The following is a 17,117-nucleotide window of genomic DNA, read 5'->3' on the forward strand; positions in this document are numbered from 1 at the left end:
CCCATATAATTTCTTAGAGAGATGAGAATTATATTCATATAAAAAAAAATTTAAAAAAAATCCCAAAAAACACATCATGTTTATATACTAGTACAATATTGCTCTCAGGTTGTCCTGTTTGGTCGCTTACCTGTGAATAACTTCTCTTCTTGGCTGCTCCACCAGGGCTGAGACTCCCACCCCTCCCCAACTGCCAAATCTCAACTCTACTTGCAGAGTCTTAATTACCTCTTTTTTACTCTTGTCATCTAATTGATTGGTATAATTAAATTAAGTTAGGAGCAGTTGTTTCTAACTCTTGGTTAGCTTTGAGTTTGTTGCTTCTTCATCAGATATCACAAAAGTACCATGTGCCTGAAAGCAATTATTTCTTTATAAGGATGCTTAATATAACCTGTTAAAGCTCCCTACACAATATTTTTTTTATATCCTTAAACTTGTTCTGCTACATCACAAAACAGCTGTTACTTCACACTGGTAAACCAACTTCTGAACCAATTCATTAAGATAATAAGTGTGTAATAATAAAATGTGTGTGACCATATTTTGTCTTGTCCAGATTTCTAATAGACAGAGTTCTGTTTGATTCTCACAATTTTAAATAAATAAAACATTTGAACAATAATAATGGAAAAGTTTAGCAAAGTGGGTGTCATACACTGAACCAAAACTCATCACAGGGGTCTTCTTACGTGTTAGAGAACCTAGAAACCTGTTTTGTATGAGTCATTTTTCCACTCAAGCAGGAGCCTAAATAACTGTTTCTATCTATTTGTTTTAGCTATAGATCTTCCTCTCCCTTTTTAACTGTTAAACAGCCTATACTGTAGGCACCAGTAAAGAAATAATCAAATAGATAAAAATTGAAGAGCTCTGGAACATTTTGCAATCCTTTTAGGAAGTAGTTAGATATTACAGAGAAATATTCATTAGTGATTTTTTTTTATTTTTTTTAAGAAACACAGTATTATTTTTTTCCTTGAAGTAACATGTGTTGTACATCACACACAATATGCTCATTATTTAATATTTACATTTTGGTTTTTAACATGATTTTTCCTCTTCCCTCTTGGCAGCAGTCAGGATTTATAGAAAGAATTAAAAGAGCTTAAGGACTATGGTGTTTTTCTGGATTCTGACTTTTTTTTCATTTGTCTGGAACTGCAAATATTTTCTTGCTATCTACAAATTTTTCAGTGAGATTCTTCGTCATTTATAGGCAGGTACCTAAGATGAAGTCTTCTGTATATGAAGAATTTCAAGTGGATAACTCCTTTTTGTGAAGACTATAGGGACAGATAACAAAAGATCTTTGGTATGGAAGTCAGAAGGAGAAATAAAGTAAGAGCATGAAAAATAAAAGGGATTAAATATAAACAAGGTTCAAAATTAACTGTCCTTTAGAAATCTGTCTTCAAGAAATATCTTGATGATTCATACTGCTGCGTAATTCTAGGTCACTGCAACATTTTCACACTCACCTCTTCCACTCCTCCTCCTCATTCCTACTTCCCATATTTGCTATATCTAATTTCTGATTGTATGTAAAAGCTGGTAATCACGTAGGAGTCACCTTGAATATTTACAGCACCTAGTTCAGGTGAGACTTGTTCTTAGTGGCAAAATTATTACTGGATGTCAACAGATCACCCTCAAAATAGCACTCCAGGTAATCAGTTTCATGCATTCCAGTCCTGCAAAGATTTTACCAGTATTAGTTGAACCATTGGAGAAGCATGAAGTAAAATAAGTACAGATAAGTCTTTGCAGGATCACAGATGTACACTGAAGGCTGACTAGACTTTGTGCCACATTTCAGAGGCAGAAGTCTTAGCATATGGAACAGGTAAGATGAACGTATGTTAGCATTTATAGAATGAGCAACAGTGAAAATGCTTTGAAAATGTGTGAAAAGAAGCATTAAATCTTTCTCATTACATTTTTTCACCAAAGAATTCATTCTAGACAATGAAATTTGTTTAGCACTAAAGGCTCAAGCTATGCTGTGTTTCTCTATTGAAAGGTTCAGCTGAGTGGGAAAAAAAATCACTATCAGATAGGCAAATTATTCTTGGATGTGGATGTAGGTAGAAAAATATGGGTAGCGCTTCAGATTAGGCAGGGAGTAGGAGGAGATGTCTGCAGAGGGGAAAGCAGAATTTTATATCTGCAAGCATAAAGATGAAAGACATTTGAAATACATCTGAAATACAATCAGAAATATCATCAGTAAAGAGAATGCAAAATTATGAGGCATACCTTGATCACTTCTGAATAGGGGTCAACTTCATTTTTTCCGCTCAATTTCTAAAAATTGAGACTCTGTTTGCTTCTTCTCATGAAAAAGGTTCCATTCAACCAAATCATTCTCTTTTTTCATTTTTCTTTTCCCTTTTCTTTTGCTTTTTTCTATCTCTTTCTTTCTTTTTTTTTTTTTTCCTTTTTCAAAACTTTAAAAGGAAGCAGTCAGAAGAATCACTAAGCTGTTGAAGCAGGAATCACAGTCATTAGCCCGGATGATTTTCAATAGCTCTCAGGTTATGCATGGTCTAGATTTGCTTCCTTCCTCTAAAAGAGAAGTTTCAAATCTATGTCTCTTTCCCAGGATAGATCAGAGGATCATTTTGGTTGTCTTTTGTTTTCTGTTGGTGGGTTTTTTTCTTTATATTGAGTTCAAATGATTTTTTGTTTTGGTTTGTTTTTAATTGGAGCAGTTTCACCAGAAAGCCATTTGAAAGAATACCATCAAGGTCTCTTTTTAACAAGTTAGGAAATGGCCTTTTCAAGGAGTTAGGAGACTTTAACTCAATCACTTTTGAAAATAGGCCAAATGATATCTCTAAATACGGTACAGTATGGTATGATTAAGTGAACATTCAGGTACAATTATAACATTAACAGAACCAGGTAAATCAAAGGCAACCCCCCAGAATAACTCGCCACCATTTTTGCTTGTAAGTACCCAAAGCTGAAACATGTCTAACCCTGCTGTGGGGAGTCAGATGGAGACAGCAGGGAGTGCGGGAGCGGGACACAGGCTGCCCAGGAGGAAGGTGCTGGCACATCATCTCTTCCCACCTCCTCTTCTGGCCAGAAGAACCTCTGACAGGGACTCATCTGTGCACTTGGCGCCATTGCTCTTCACTTATCCAGCTCCTGCTGTTGCAAGAGAAACTTTCCACCTCCTTTTACTTCCATTGGTTTCTAGTGTCTACTGAGGTATTCTATCTGGACCCTGAAGCTGATCAAGCTCTGAGCCAAGTACTAAAACCCTGAATCCTTTTCAGAGGGGGATGACATCAATATACAGCCAGATAAAGGAAGGACAAGAAAAACAGGAGTTGCAGTAAGGCCTCTGGGAGAGTTGGAATTATCTTGGGAAAATGAGAGCAAAATAATAAAAAAGGTGTTTCTGTCTTCAAACTTCAATAAAATCAAATGTGTAAAAGAACAAAGGCCTTTCATCCTGAGCGTATAACTCATATCATCAGTAAACATCACACTTTTCATTCTGAAGGCAGTCAGGGAGATACTATCATTGTGTATTGACAACCATTGAGCCAGACCTGATATACCAAGAAAAGATTTCCAAGTTTAGGACTAATATTTGAATTAATCCAGCATCCTCCAGTCACTCCTTCAGGCTCTTTCCAGAAAAATCATTCTTTGCCCATCAGTCCACTGCATTTAGTTTGCAAAGCCAAAGGAATCACAAACATCTGTGTATTCACAACTTGTTGCTCTACCTTCCCCTTTGAAGCAATCATCATGGGCCACTTTCCATAAAACCTGCAGCATGAGATACTGTGCAGAGAAACGTAATGAATTAAGGCCTCTGTTTCCGACATTGTCAGGTCAATGATTTTTTAGGTGCAGCATTAAATTAATTTATAGTAAGAAACAGCTGCATGCGCTAACCTTTCCTCTATACACTACATAGGAGCAAAAAACCTGAAAAATAATTCATAAGATTTATTTGCAGCATTCATAATCATACTTGCTCAAAAATACGCCGTAAAATGATCCCAGACTGGCAGTTTAATAGCTTTATCTCTGATTACTGTTCCCATAAAAACCTTGAGGAAAGAGAAGAGCCTACATTTGGATGACAAAATCCCCAGCTATTGCGAAGACAACTGAAATTTTAAAACAATAAAGATGTTTCTGTTGTTCCCTACAGTAGAAGGATGACAGACTAAATAACAATGCTAGCATAAATTCAGGGAAAGCAGAGGCTGAGACAGAAATCACTGGCTCCAGGCGCTAGCTTAGTCAAGTACTCATAGCAATCTTCATAGCAATTCTTATTTCAAAGTAAAAACAGCCCAAGTTAAGATACATTTTCGATACTTTCTCAGCTTTAATCTGTTTTTTCTCTTCCAGATATCAAAGTGCTTGGCATCAGGTTTTCAAAACAGTTTTCTACTCTCAGTACATTTTCCACTCCACACAGGCAGCATAATCACAAGGAAAACAGAAGTCCTGTTGCACAGTTTTCCTTTTATTCCAAAACTGCAACTTTAACGTCCACCCCTTCCTGAGCTGTATGAGGGATCTCCCTCTTTCCTTCTCTGCAGGATTCTAGTCTTCTCCACGCTCAGACAGAAGGTAAGGGTTTTCCTCACTCTAGGGCACAGACCTATGCTTCCAAATGCACTCCCTGGTCTCAGTAGGAAGTCACAGCCCATGCATGCAGCAATGGGACAGCCATGAATCTGCTGCTGGACCTCACCTTCATGGAGATATGGAAGGAGGGTTATGCTGAGTTACAGGATCAGGTTGTAGTTTGTGTCATTCCAGACGAGAAATACTGCAGGATTTTGTATCAAACTCGCTGCTTTTATCAGTTACTGCTCATTTCTACTTTCTGGGATTCAAGGTGGAATTTCTATCTCCAAAGTGAGGTTTTTACAGCTGGGCTGGAGGCCTAGAATTCCCTATATGGCCAGGAAAGAAATGGGCAGTTCCATGGTGCCCACAGCAGATTGGCTAAAACACCAGTTTTTCCCTCTGGTTCATAAATGCAGTTTGCAGAGTTAACTCAGACATCTGCACTGCAGACATGTACAGCTGTGGGGGAAAGAGAAGACAAATCCATGTAGTTGGTTTTTTTTTTAAACTTTTATTTATTAACTATCCTTTTTCCATTTTAATTAATCATAATTTAGCTAAGCAAAGAATGAAGGAAAATGCCTTTCTGTTCCTAAAAATAAACAACCCTAGCATGCCAATGATGCTGCAGAGTTCCTTCTAAGAGATCATATTTATTCATCACTACATCACCAAGCCAAAATACAAGTGTGTCTATGGTGTCCACAGTGTTAAAAATTTCTTTGAACCACATTGCATGGCCCAGTAAAATATCAATGATTATATTATTCTAACATCTACAGAAGGCAATAATATTTCTACAAATCATATTATTCCTCCATTTACAGCCAAAGAAATGTCACTCAAGGAATAGCTGTTTGTCACTGGAATTATATCTGCTTTGCTGGTAATCTAAAATGTTCTTACTGGTGAGGTTTTATCTACAAAGAGGAAATAATGATCCTAGGAGTGCTCTGGGCATAAAAGAAAGTTATGGGACTCATCAGCGATCGCAGTAAAAGTGTTTGGAAACAGAAATTTCTCCCATGGGAAATTCTAGCATTTGAAATGGTTTTCAGTCTTTTTCAGACTGGACTTGAGAAGAAAAAAGGAAAAAAAAAAAAAAGATATTTTCAAAAAGATGAAAATTGAAACAGAGAAAGAGATTGAATCATAACCAGCAAACCCAGTTATTATATTAATGTGAAACAACAAAGCTGATGGAATGAAATGAGCTATAAATAATTATTTTTTTATGTCCTGCTAGATAAAGTCTCATATAAATGGACACTGTCTCATAAAGCTTTTCTGTTGCTGCTACAATCCTTTCTGATCTTTTGCTAAATAAGTTTTTGACCAAACCTGTTCTAAGGGATCACACTAAAGGTGTCAGCAATCCACCAGGAGCACTCTGACATTGTAGGTGACAACCTGATCTAAGGACTACAACAAGGAGGTGTTTGGAGAAATGTCCTAGCTCTCAACAAGCAAGCTGCAGTGGGCACAGAACTGGGTGAGATGTAAAGCCTTTTGTAGGGTGGAAGCAGCTGTCTCCAAAAGATAATTGCATTTGTGGACAATTTCTCTGAGTTGAACTTGGGCTATTTAAGAGAAAGGCAGCTGGTGAGTGAGGCATTAGCCACAATGGGAAGCAGCCACTATAATTTTGTCCTCTAGGAAGTGCAGAGTAGATGGGTGGCTTTTCCCCTACTCACCCCACCCCACAGGTGTAGACTGGAAGAGGATGGGGGAGAGAGAGAGACAAGGGATGTGCCATAACACTGATATCTCTGCTGATTTCTATTTTCCAGTAGATATGTGAGTATTACTCTCCCAGCTTGCTTCTGGAGGTGCTGTGTAGACCTTGTGGACCAAAATGAGGGGTGAGACTGAGAGCAACCATTTCATCAGTAGCCATCTGCCACCCTTTCTGTTTCTATTGGTTATGCATCCCAGCTCAGTCAAATCTTTCGGCAGCCTGCTTGAAACACCAATCTTCTGCACATTTTACATCTAACCCCCTGGCCCAACCCTGCCTCATTCAGTTCATGATTATCCTGGAGAGGTTTGCAAGAACTACTCTCAATAAAATGCGAAATGCAGCAAGCATGAGCTAATCTGCTGGCTTCATACTAGGAATAAAAGCTAATGAAGTCCAGTAGATAGCAGCAGTTCAATTCAAAATCAAATATTTATTGACACAAGTCCTCAAAGATGAAACAGAAAGGCCAGCAAGGTTTTAGGGCTCATTACTGATTAGAAAACAAGAAAATAAATAAGCAAGTTCAGAAATAAGCAAGCCACTCTTCTGTCACATTTGGTGAACACATGCATCCAGTTCAATTTAATATTTCTGTTAAGGATGCCGATGATAATGTGCAGTTTGCTGTACTTTGAACTTGTTACAAAAAAGAGCTGTCTGTGATTATTTGAGAGAATCATAGATTCATTAGAGTTGGACAAGACCTCTATCATCATCTAGTCTATCTAGTCAACTCATCCCCACCATGTCTCTCAGTGTCACATCTCCACATTTCTTGAACACCTCCAGGGATTGTGACTCCACCACCTCCCTTGGCAGCCTGTTCCAGTGCCTCAAACCTCTTTCAGAGAAGAGATTTTTCATAATTTTCAACCTGAAATAGGTTATATTTCAATATAAGTTTGAAAACTTGGAAGAAATTGTCTGAAATCAATAGTCACTAGTGACATGCACTCATTCAAGAAAATCAAATGATACATACAAAACAGAGAAAAAAAAACTTCTTAGGCAGCATTGTAGTAGAGAAAAAACTGAAGGAGGTGACAATGGGTCACGAAGTGAATGCAAGTTAATGAGATTCTCTCAGTCTTTGAGAAGTATCTACACAAATGCAGGAAGAGCAATAAGCACTGATGTTTATCCATCTTTGAGCAATGTATCTAAAGATGTAGAATGAAAGAGAGAGCATAACAAGGATGATAAGAAGTTGGCAAGAAAAAATATTTGAACAAGAGTGAATATTTGGCATTTAAATATTTTTACAAATAAGAATTTGTACAATATGCTTATCTGGGTAGATCACACTCATCTTAATTGCCAAAGTATTGTGAATTGCAGCTTCCATTTGATGTTACTGCATTGGTTTTTATCGGAATAGTTGGCTTGGAGTCCTGACTTACAGCGAGGGAAAGGTAATTTTAGTGGAAGGATTATGCTTAATACTTAGGGCTACTACTTCATAAAAAAATAATTGAAAAAAAAAAAAAAAGTAATTTTTGAAACAGGGACTTGAAGGAACAAGTGTCAGTTCTGTGTTTCCTCCCTAATTTAGAGATAAAATAGTACCGCACTTGGTCCCAGATTACAGAGAATAAGGAACAGAAAAACTAATTGTCTTGAGCTGAGCATAGGGCAAGAATTTCAGCAGTTTTATTTGTAACTTCTTACTGCAGTCTTTGTGGCAGAAGATTTTTCTTTGATGCTAATATAACACTGATAGTCAAGCACTCTGATGGCACTCAATGAATTATTCTGCTTTGTATTGTGCCAGACATCAGCCAACGCAGAGATAAGAAGCTTAACCATGAGGACACTCATCTGACTTGCATCTTTTTTTAAAATGTATTTTAAGGGAAAAAATGATATAACAAAATATGTTCCTTGGCTAAATGGACCTTATCTCACTGCCCTACTGCACTATGTACAATTAACATTACTATAGATACCTAGTAGTGAAATTATCATCAGAAGCAGCTGTGAAATTTGGGGCTAAATTTCTGTCTAATGAGAGCAGAAATAAAACCATCACATATAGCATTTCCCTCAATGAATGACTGAAAAAAATCAATGATTTCAAACCCATTTGTAGCCAGCTTCAAATCTATTTTTGACGTTGATCCATCTCAGAACAATAGCCTGTAACTAAGGGCATGCAAACTTTGTCTGTGGACTTCTGGCTCACATGTAACCTAAAAATACTGCTAAATGTTTCCATTTCATATCCATGTGTTAAACTGATAATTATTGTAGTGCCCTCTACCATCAAACTCTGTCATCTTTATCAGATTTTGCCAACCAATGGCAAAGACAAACAGGCTGAAGAAGTGCTTGCATGTGTTAAACCTGCAGCAGAGAGACCAGATGGAAGCACCGGTGTAATTTGGCACTCTTAAGACTGACCTACATTATAGGGGGTTGAGACCACTCCTTTGTAAATGAGACATGTGAGATGACAATGTGATAGTCAAGGCACTAATTGGCTTACATAATATTTCACAGTTTGGAACATACTCTAAACATCTTCTTCACAAAAGGCTAAAAAGGGTTTGATATGTTATACATTAGGAGCTGACAACTGTATTGACAGTATTTTTGCAACAGATCTGCTTTGCAGTTTTGTGCAGAGAACAAAGATGTAGCAGGAGAGAAATCCACTTGAATATAAACAGACTTTGCACACAAAACCCTCACAAAATTTTAATGAAGTGAAATTATTTTGTTTGCAATTTGTGCAGCACAGTTACCTTCCGCATTTCCTATAACAAGCCTCCACAGTAAAATTTCCATGTCTTTAACTCACGCATCATTATTACCTCATTTGTCTAATGTTTAACGGCTCGTGATTGTCATGTACATAATACTACACAATAAAGCTGGGATCTAAATCCCAGAACTTTTACAAGCTAGGGCAAGTTCTTTCACCTCCTGGTCTCCTCATCTGTAAAGTCGGATAGAAATGATACTTCAGAGAGGCATCGAGGTACCAACTCATCAAGTGTTCAATGGTTTGTACAGAGCTCTCAGAGAAGTATGGCTAGACAGTATTCACAGCATTGTCGAATAAGAACTTAAAAATAAAAATTGTCAAATAAAAGAACTTAAAAAAAAATTCCCTCACCTGTCAGTTCCAAAATTCCATTGCATTAAAATTTAAGGATTTGGGCCTAGATAGCTTGCTCAGATATATACTGATCTTGATTTTTCGAAAGACAAATGAGTGTTAATGCTCCAGATTCCGGCAGTTTAATGTAAATTCCCTGTCCCAGCTGAATTGTCTGTAACGTCCCATGTTTACTTCCATAGATCTCTTTATCTTTTGGTCAACGGCAATCTCTGTCACCAACGCACTGAAGAGCAGAACTTAAAACTTTTTCTTCTCCATTCAACACACATTTGCCATATCCCATTATACCAATTACCAGCTTGTGATTATTTACTTTCCTTAGGAGATTTTTGGAAAACACAAGGGAGAAAGTCTTTATTTGAAGTGCTAGAAATTACACCAGTGTAATTTGCTGAACAACCTTTGCAGCAAATACCATTTTTCCTTTTGCTGAGCTTTCGAATTAGCCTTAGGTTTACAAAAGGGAATATTGAGCCAGGAAGCACCAAACATGTATTAAATAAGTTTTAATTTTTAATTTTGACCACCTAACACAGCAGGAAAAATGTCGGCCATTAGCAGTCCCCCAAATGATAACTGTTTCTTAAATTCTACCAGTAAAATAAAAAAAAAAATAAATTGGGGTTTCCATATCTATGTTCAACTTCAGATAAGATTTGCAGTGTAAACCATTCCAAACACTGGCATCATGAGTATTTACACTACATAATTTATACTAGTGTTTATAGGTATACTAATGGGAGCAGCAAGAATATTTGGAAAACCAAGAATAATAGCTGGACTAGGGGAAATGGATCCAAGTTGAAGGAGGGAAGATTTAGGTTGGATGTTAGGGGGAAGTTCTTTACTAGGAGAGTGGTTAGGCCCTGGAACAGGCTGCCCAGGGAGGTTGTGGATGCCCCGTCCTTGGAGGTGTTCAAAACCAGGTTGGACGGGGCCCTGGGCAACCTGATCTAGTAAAGGTGTATGTTTGGTGGCCCTGCCAGGCAGGGGGGTTGGAACTACACGATCCTTGAGGTCCCTTCCAACGAGGGTCATTCTGTGATTCTGTGTAATTCAGCAGTCTGGAAGAACTGTTTTCTGTCTTATTGATTACCCCACAGATTGCAATTGTAGGCTTATTTGCATTTCTTTCCTGCTAACATGCAGTGAAGGCTTTGAATGGAGGTTGTTTGGATCCACAAAAGTCCTGTCTGTTTGCATTCAGGAATCAGCAGAAATAAGCTTTTAACTTTTCTATGGAGCAGGACTAGGGATGACTACTCTAATATCTGGGATCAGAAGCCCCCAGTATTGGTGAGCTTATACCTGAAAGAAACAACTACAAGTATGTCACTCTGAAGATAATGCCTCCCATTTCTTTCTATGGAAACTACAACAGATACAAAGAGCACAGTAACACTACTTGATAGAGCAAATTTTCAGCTAGAAATATTTCAGCTGCAAGGGAGATGAGATTACCTGGGAAAAACTACAAGTGCAGGTCTCTGAAGCCTTCCTTCAGCCAAGAAAATCTCTGTCCTTGCTGCAGCATATTTAGTAGACTCATGGTAAAAGTAAGATTAGGGGAGTAACAGTGAAAAAAATAGTGTATGCAATTAGAAACTGGCTCCTGAACATTTATGATGTTGCTGTGGTCTAATGTCAGGACAGTTTCTATGGTTCTGGCTGTATGAGTAATCAAGTGAATATCCCAAATGTATATTTAATGATAATGCATACATTCACTTGCGAATATGCATGAATTTTTATATTTCTTGGCTAATTTGTTTCCTAATGTAATACAAGCAGTGTTGTACTATGTATTGTAGTGCACTGATCATGAAAAGCACTGATCATGGACTTTGAACAAATCATACTGATGAATGCTTATTTTAGGCTGAAATTAAGCAAGTGTTTTTTCTGGTGATTTACTCCTTTTGAAAGATGTAGTGGCCAACAAAGAAAGATGTGAATAAATCTAAGTCCTTCAGTAGATTGCATCTGAACAAGAGTAAGTTCTTGATTCTCATCTGCAATTCTCCAAACAAAGCACTCTGAAATATTGTAATGGCTATAATCATATGAACAAGCAGAACTCCTATCTGACAATCTCCATGAAGGATATAACAATTGACTAATAAAAAGAAAATTAATCCAAGGATGGGAGAATTTTACTTCACATCAAAAAGGAACTTGACCTGATTAAAAAGTACTTCAGATATTTAGTGCATTAAAGAAATATTCACAATATTTCTGCATTTGAACTGTTCTGCTTAGCATTTTTCTTTCTGAAACAAGATAATCTTGTCTGCTTTTGGATGGATGAAATCATGTCTTTTTCAGATTGTACTGGGAAAATTGGCCATGCTTAAATAAGTGAGTTACAGATAAAAAGTGATCTAATTTCCTGTATCTTCCAAATCAAGACAGGACGAGCTTAATTTTCATTTTCAATATATAATTCATAGCTATAATACGCTTGATCTTTTCTTCGGTTAGCATGAACTTTTACAAACTGGAAATAAATAACACTATTGTATTTACTGAAAATTAGGTTGACTTAGAAGTTGATTTATTTGCCATTTCTGCAAGAGGGCAGAGTAGCTACAGTGTTAACAGATTGGTAGTCTCCTACTAAATGGACATAATTTGGTTTGAAAGCACTGACTGACTTAGGTGATGCTTTCCAAGCAGAATATGTCAGCAAGTGTACTTCTAAAGAGTAAAATCAAAAAATGTGCTCATAGATTTAGATAAGAAACATCAGCAATATTTCCTACCACATCTATTTTGTGCCAGTTTGAGACCAACAATATCAGTTTTGCTTTATTTCCCCGAATTCCCCGAAAAGGAACCTCAGTCCATCTTAGGACTGTTCAGTACAGAGAATCCAGCTAATGCAAAAAGGATGAATACATTTTGATTTCCAGAAAAAGCCCCAGGTCATCTGAGGTAAACAAAATCCATCCCTTCCACATAAGCAAAATATAAACACCTATAATTTTCACTTCAGTATTGCTCCAGACTAAGAGTTGCACCTTTGTTCAGCCACTGCTGGGCTCAGTGCCTGAGGATGCCTTCTGCTTGCTTACTCTGCAGCAGTTTCTTTCTTTGTTGATTCTAGAACCATCTTCTTGCATTTGGCATTTGTACCATCCCACTGATAATGACATCAGTGTGTAAGGCAACTTAAAGCAAGATTTCATCTGAATGAACTCTCTCATTGCTATTTGTGATAGATTCATCTTGTTCTCAGGTAGAATCAAAGGTATCTTAATTGTACCAAAAATTACAGTAGAAGTAAATATTAGGAAATTATCTAATTTAGATGGCCATATCCAGAAATTAAATTCTTTATTTCTTGTCCTAGCTTTAGTGAACGTAGAGAAAATTAATTATTGCCCTATTGATGAAATCTTCCTCCTGGGAAATTCATACTCTGCCTTCTCTTTTTTTGTATTTGTGTGATCCTTTGCTTCTTAATCTGATATACTCTGTACATAGGTCCAAAGGCTAACTACTGAGTTTCAGTATGAAAATCTCTAAAAACTGTGGTTTTTCATTTCTCAAATGAATAAAATACATACATGTCAGGAGAGGCAAAACAGCACTTTACTGCAGGAGTCAGGGACCCTAAACTGTTTCCAACTAACTGATGGCCTTGCATGATCATTAGTAGTGCCGAGTCATTAGTTACACTAAATGCTGAGGTTAAAGAATATTTTTAGTTGGATTTCAATTGTTCCACCAAGTTCACTGTACAAAATGAGAAACTCATCTTATTAGGGGGTCTTCACCTACAAGATAGTGAAGCTATTGGGTAAAACTTCTTAGAATCTTGTGGAACTTCTTAGAGTCTGCATATTTTGGCAAGGAAACTTAAATGCTCTCTCGTTTCTCACACTGTGCTGAAAAAAAGATAGCGAGCAATGTCATAAGCACAAGATAGTACAGGTGCAGACACAGTTTAAGATCGGGAGTCTTGTTAAAGGCATCATTACACGCCACTTGTATGTTCATGATGTCAGAATTACATTGCCCATGCAAGATGTAAATGTCAGTGAAATCATCAACAGTGAAATCAGGAATCAGTTGTCAAGGGAGTGAAAGCCATTAAGAGATTAAATGTTGAATGATTCAAAACTGCACATGTTAATAGGCAACCAAAGTTCAGTTTGTTGCTCTGGACAATGGACAACATCAGTGCAAAGATGGATGGCACTGTTACATGGAAATATCTAGATTGTTTTGTTGAAAATGGATACCGTATTCAATTATGAACATCTATGGATGTTTTATGTATAGAATGAACAGGAAAACTAGATCTTTGCCAAATAGCATAACAAGAAAATTTTGCTTCCTTCAAGGTAAAGCACAGGAAGAAACCCACCATTACCAACAACAGTAGCAAATACACAGAAGAACAACAGCAAGCTCTAGGTCAGGAAAAAAAAAAAACAAAAAGCAGTTCTTCAGTCTTTTAAACTGATCATAGTTGTAAGGGTAGGGGTGTCAAGCCTTTTCATTGTAGTGTGAGCAGAATACAATTGACAGGAAAAAAATTCTGGCTTGAACATTTGGCTTGGCAGTTTATTAAATAATCTGTCATCTTCAATGAAGTGCTATTAGAAACCTCAAAGCTGCCTAGTCAGCAGCAACTATCAACTCTCTCAAAGCCATCAAATGGATGTCACTAGGTGAAACAAAAGGCATGACAGCTGTTCCTATAAAAGGACATGTTCATGGTTCTTTGCAGTTGGTCACACTACAGGTGCAGAGAAGGAATTGTTCTGAGGGAGGTAAACTATGTCCTTCCATTTAAAAAACTGGAAAAACCATCATTCATGCCTTGATAGCCTACTGCATTTCAGTGTGCTCAGAGATAGAAACAGTCCTTGGAAAACCAACATACATCTGCCTAGTTAAAGAAATTGCTGAGAATCTGTTTCTGAAGGGCAGTTATGCTTTCAACATGATGGAGGCCTCACTGGTTAATCCCACTCTGGAGCCAAGGGAAGTCAGGTGAAGCATATAGCAAAATAAAGACATTCATACGGTCTGTATCAGATGAAAGCCACTGAGGTAAGTTACGAATGTCTTAGGAGTTTTGTTGCTGGTTTTTTTGTTTGTTTGTTTTGTTTTGTTTTGCAGAACTCCTGTTGTCCACACAGTTTTATGAATATCGCTCACTAATTTCATGGCATAGAGATGAGGGTTCCTCATCGCAGAAAACTAGTTCAGTAAGTCACCAAATAAGGTTATATTTGCTTCTTGCTTCTCCACAATTTGCACAGCAATAATGTTTATACAGCAGCAAAGGAAGACTCGCACTAATTTACCAGATGGTGTTTTCACCTTGTAGAAACCCAAAGCAAAATCAAAGGCCGAGGATCAGCCATCTTTACTGATGACTGTGCTTTGCTCACCAACACATACTGAACTGCATAAAGTGCTATAGGCATATAAAAACCAAATACCAGTCAAATAAAGGTGATTAGTAAGAAATAAAACCTTAAGTCTTATACCTTTCCTAATTGTAGAGGACATTAAGCTTGTTGTGATCAGTGACAACACAATAGCTACATCCTGCTACACAGCAGCACTCAGCCCAACACAACTGATGGTGGAGTACGTAGAACACTGCAGAATCCAGTATGGCTTTCAAGGAAATTAGAGTATCTGTAAAGAAAAAAATGATACTGCTTCAAGTAAAGTGAATGCATACTATGCAAATGTCATTATCGTTTTTCTCTGTCACTGTGAAAAATTTACCATCACCTTATCAGTCATGCACATGCTCTCACAGTATGTCCTTACTAGAAGGAATTTGAACACAAAGTTCCTGGGGGAACGAGGAATCGAAGTTCTTAATGCTTCATTCTGGGCATCTGACTTATGTGTTGGGCTAAAGACTTTCCAAGACTATTTTGTAAGACAAGTTAAATAAGATGCAGGTCTAAAAACTATATTAGGGAAAAAGTCTCAGTCGATGTGCCTTGCTCATAAAGAAAAGACTAAGATAATAGATTTCTTAACCATTTTTATTTACCACTAGGTTCTCTGCAGACAATCTGGGTTTCAAAACATTTAGTAGGCATGCTTTTTTTTTTTTTACATTTTACAATATCTTTAGTTTTGTTTGCCTACCACATGATACAAAACTCATACCAATGACACATACAGGACAAAAACGCATGCAGAGTCCGCACTGAGAAACTTCAAAAACTATGAGATAGTTTTCAACCTCCTCTACCTCCTACAGATGGTTCTCAAAAAAAAAAAAAAAAAAAAAGAAGGAAAAAAAAAAAAGACAAAGAACGTAGGATCTATTAAACCTTTAATTTTTTTACAACCTTTCCCTTAATTAAAAACAATGAAGGAAACTACAGTGCATTCTGATTACAAGAATATATGATATGAGACTGACAGTTGCCTCCTTTCTGCCCCATGGGTGAAGGCACTGGTGCACTCCCAAGACTTTGTAAAGATTATTTGACTTCAGTCAGAATAAAGGATGAGCTACTGGTCAGTGCCTGGAAAGACCTGTCATTATAAGGAACAGTAAATCATGAAGGGAATTCCTGAAGAAAATTTAGCACTCCAAAAAGCAAACTTTGACTTTAGCCACGAGATACTGATTGTGACTGCCACAGAAAACAGAATGCTGAATAAAAGGTTTAACAGCTTAAAAAAAAAAAAAAAAGAAAAAAAAAAGGCAAAAATATCTCTGAAAGGTTGTAACAAATGGAAGGAAGAAAGCAGCATCACCACAAATACTAAAACAGGGGAAAATGGGCAGCTGAAGATCAGAAGGAAAAGGCACTTGTTTCCAGTTGTCACTATTCATGTTTGCAAAGCTGACCTAATTAAAGAGGAGTACCTACAAGTGTGAGGCTGGAAAAATCCAAGAGCCCTGACGTACCTAGGATATTTGAAGGACAATTAATTGCCATTCTTCAGTTTTTATGAGTAAGGCCTTGTTGGCAATTAAATTTACATCCCAATTAGGCAGAACAGAGCTCGCCTCAGCTGCTCGGGCACTTTGATGATGTACTGAATTTGCAATATTTCTCACAAAGCTTTATGAAGCAAACCTGAGCTGAAATATTAGGCCCTGCTGCAAACATGCAAATCACTAAATGAATCAGGCAACCAGAATTGGCTCCTCCAGCCCCAGTGAATAACCAGAGTTTAATACTCTGAATATTTGATATTTTCAAGAATCTGATTAATGCGTTGGTCCAAAATCTTCTCAGCAAAACACCGAAGAAGCTTAAAAAATAACAAGATATTTATACGAAACTGAAGCAGAAAAATAAAGAATATTAATTTTAAAGCACAGGATTTTGTCTATTAAGAGGAAACATCTATAGTAGCTCAGAAAAATTAATGTGACTGTTTAGTTTACTGTAGAATAAATATGCAAATATTTGTTCAAGAGCCTAGTAAAAGATCCTTTAAATTCTGTTACAGTTCTGAAAGAAGACAGCTCCCAAAAAGACTGTAACAGTGTAAGAGAACAGAGGTTTCTCCAGCATTAAAACTGCTGGAGTAGATTCTGAGCTGGTAATGAGCTTCTCAACTAAGGTCAGAATAAAATTTTACATCATTTCTCCACATGACATCAATACCCACATTCACCTTGGAATGCTATTTTTA

General features: G+C 37.1%; 1 long non-coding RNA gene across 1 annotated transcript in view; it reads right to left on the minus strand.

Moving 5' to 3' along the window:
• Nucleotides 1–17,117, minus strand: part of LOC116653412 (uncharacterized) — a 49,677-nt gene that overhangs the window by 30,734 nt on the left and 1,826 nt on the right. The window contains exon 2 of the long non-coding RNA XR_014945523.1: nt 14,984–15,137. This is a non-coding gene — a long non-coding RNA (uncharacterized LOC116653412). The remainder of the gene's footprint in view (nt 1–14,983; nt 15,138–17,117) is intronic.

The sequence above is a fragment of the Coturnix japonica genome, chromosome 4 (assembly GCF_054131305.1).
Source record: "Coturnix japonica strain WE chromosome 4, WE-NBRP24, whole genome shotgun sequence".
NCBI lineage: Eukaryota > Metazoa > Chordata > Aves > Galliformes > Phasianidae > Coturnix > Coturnix japonica.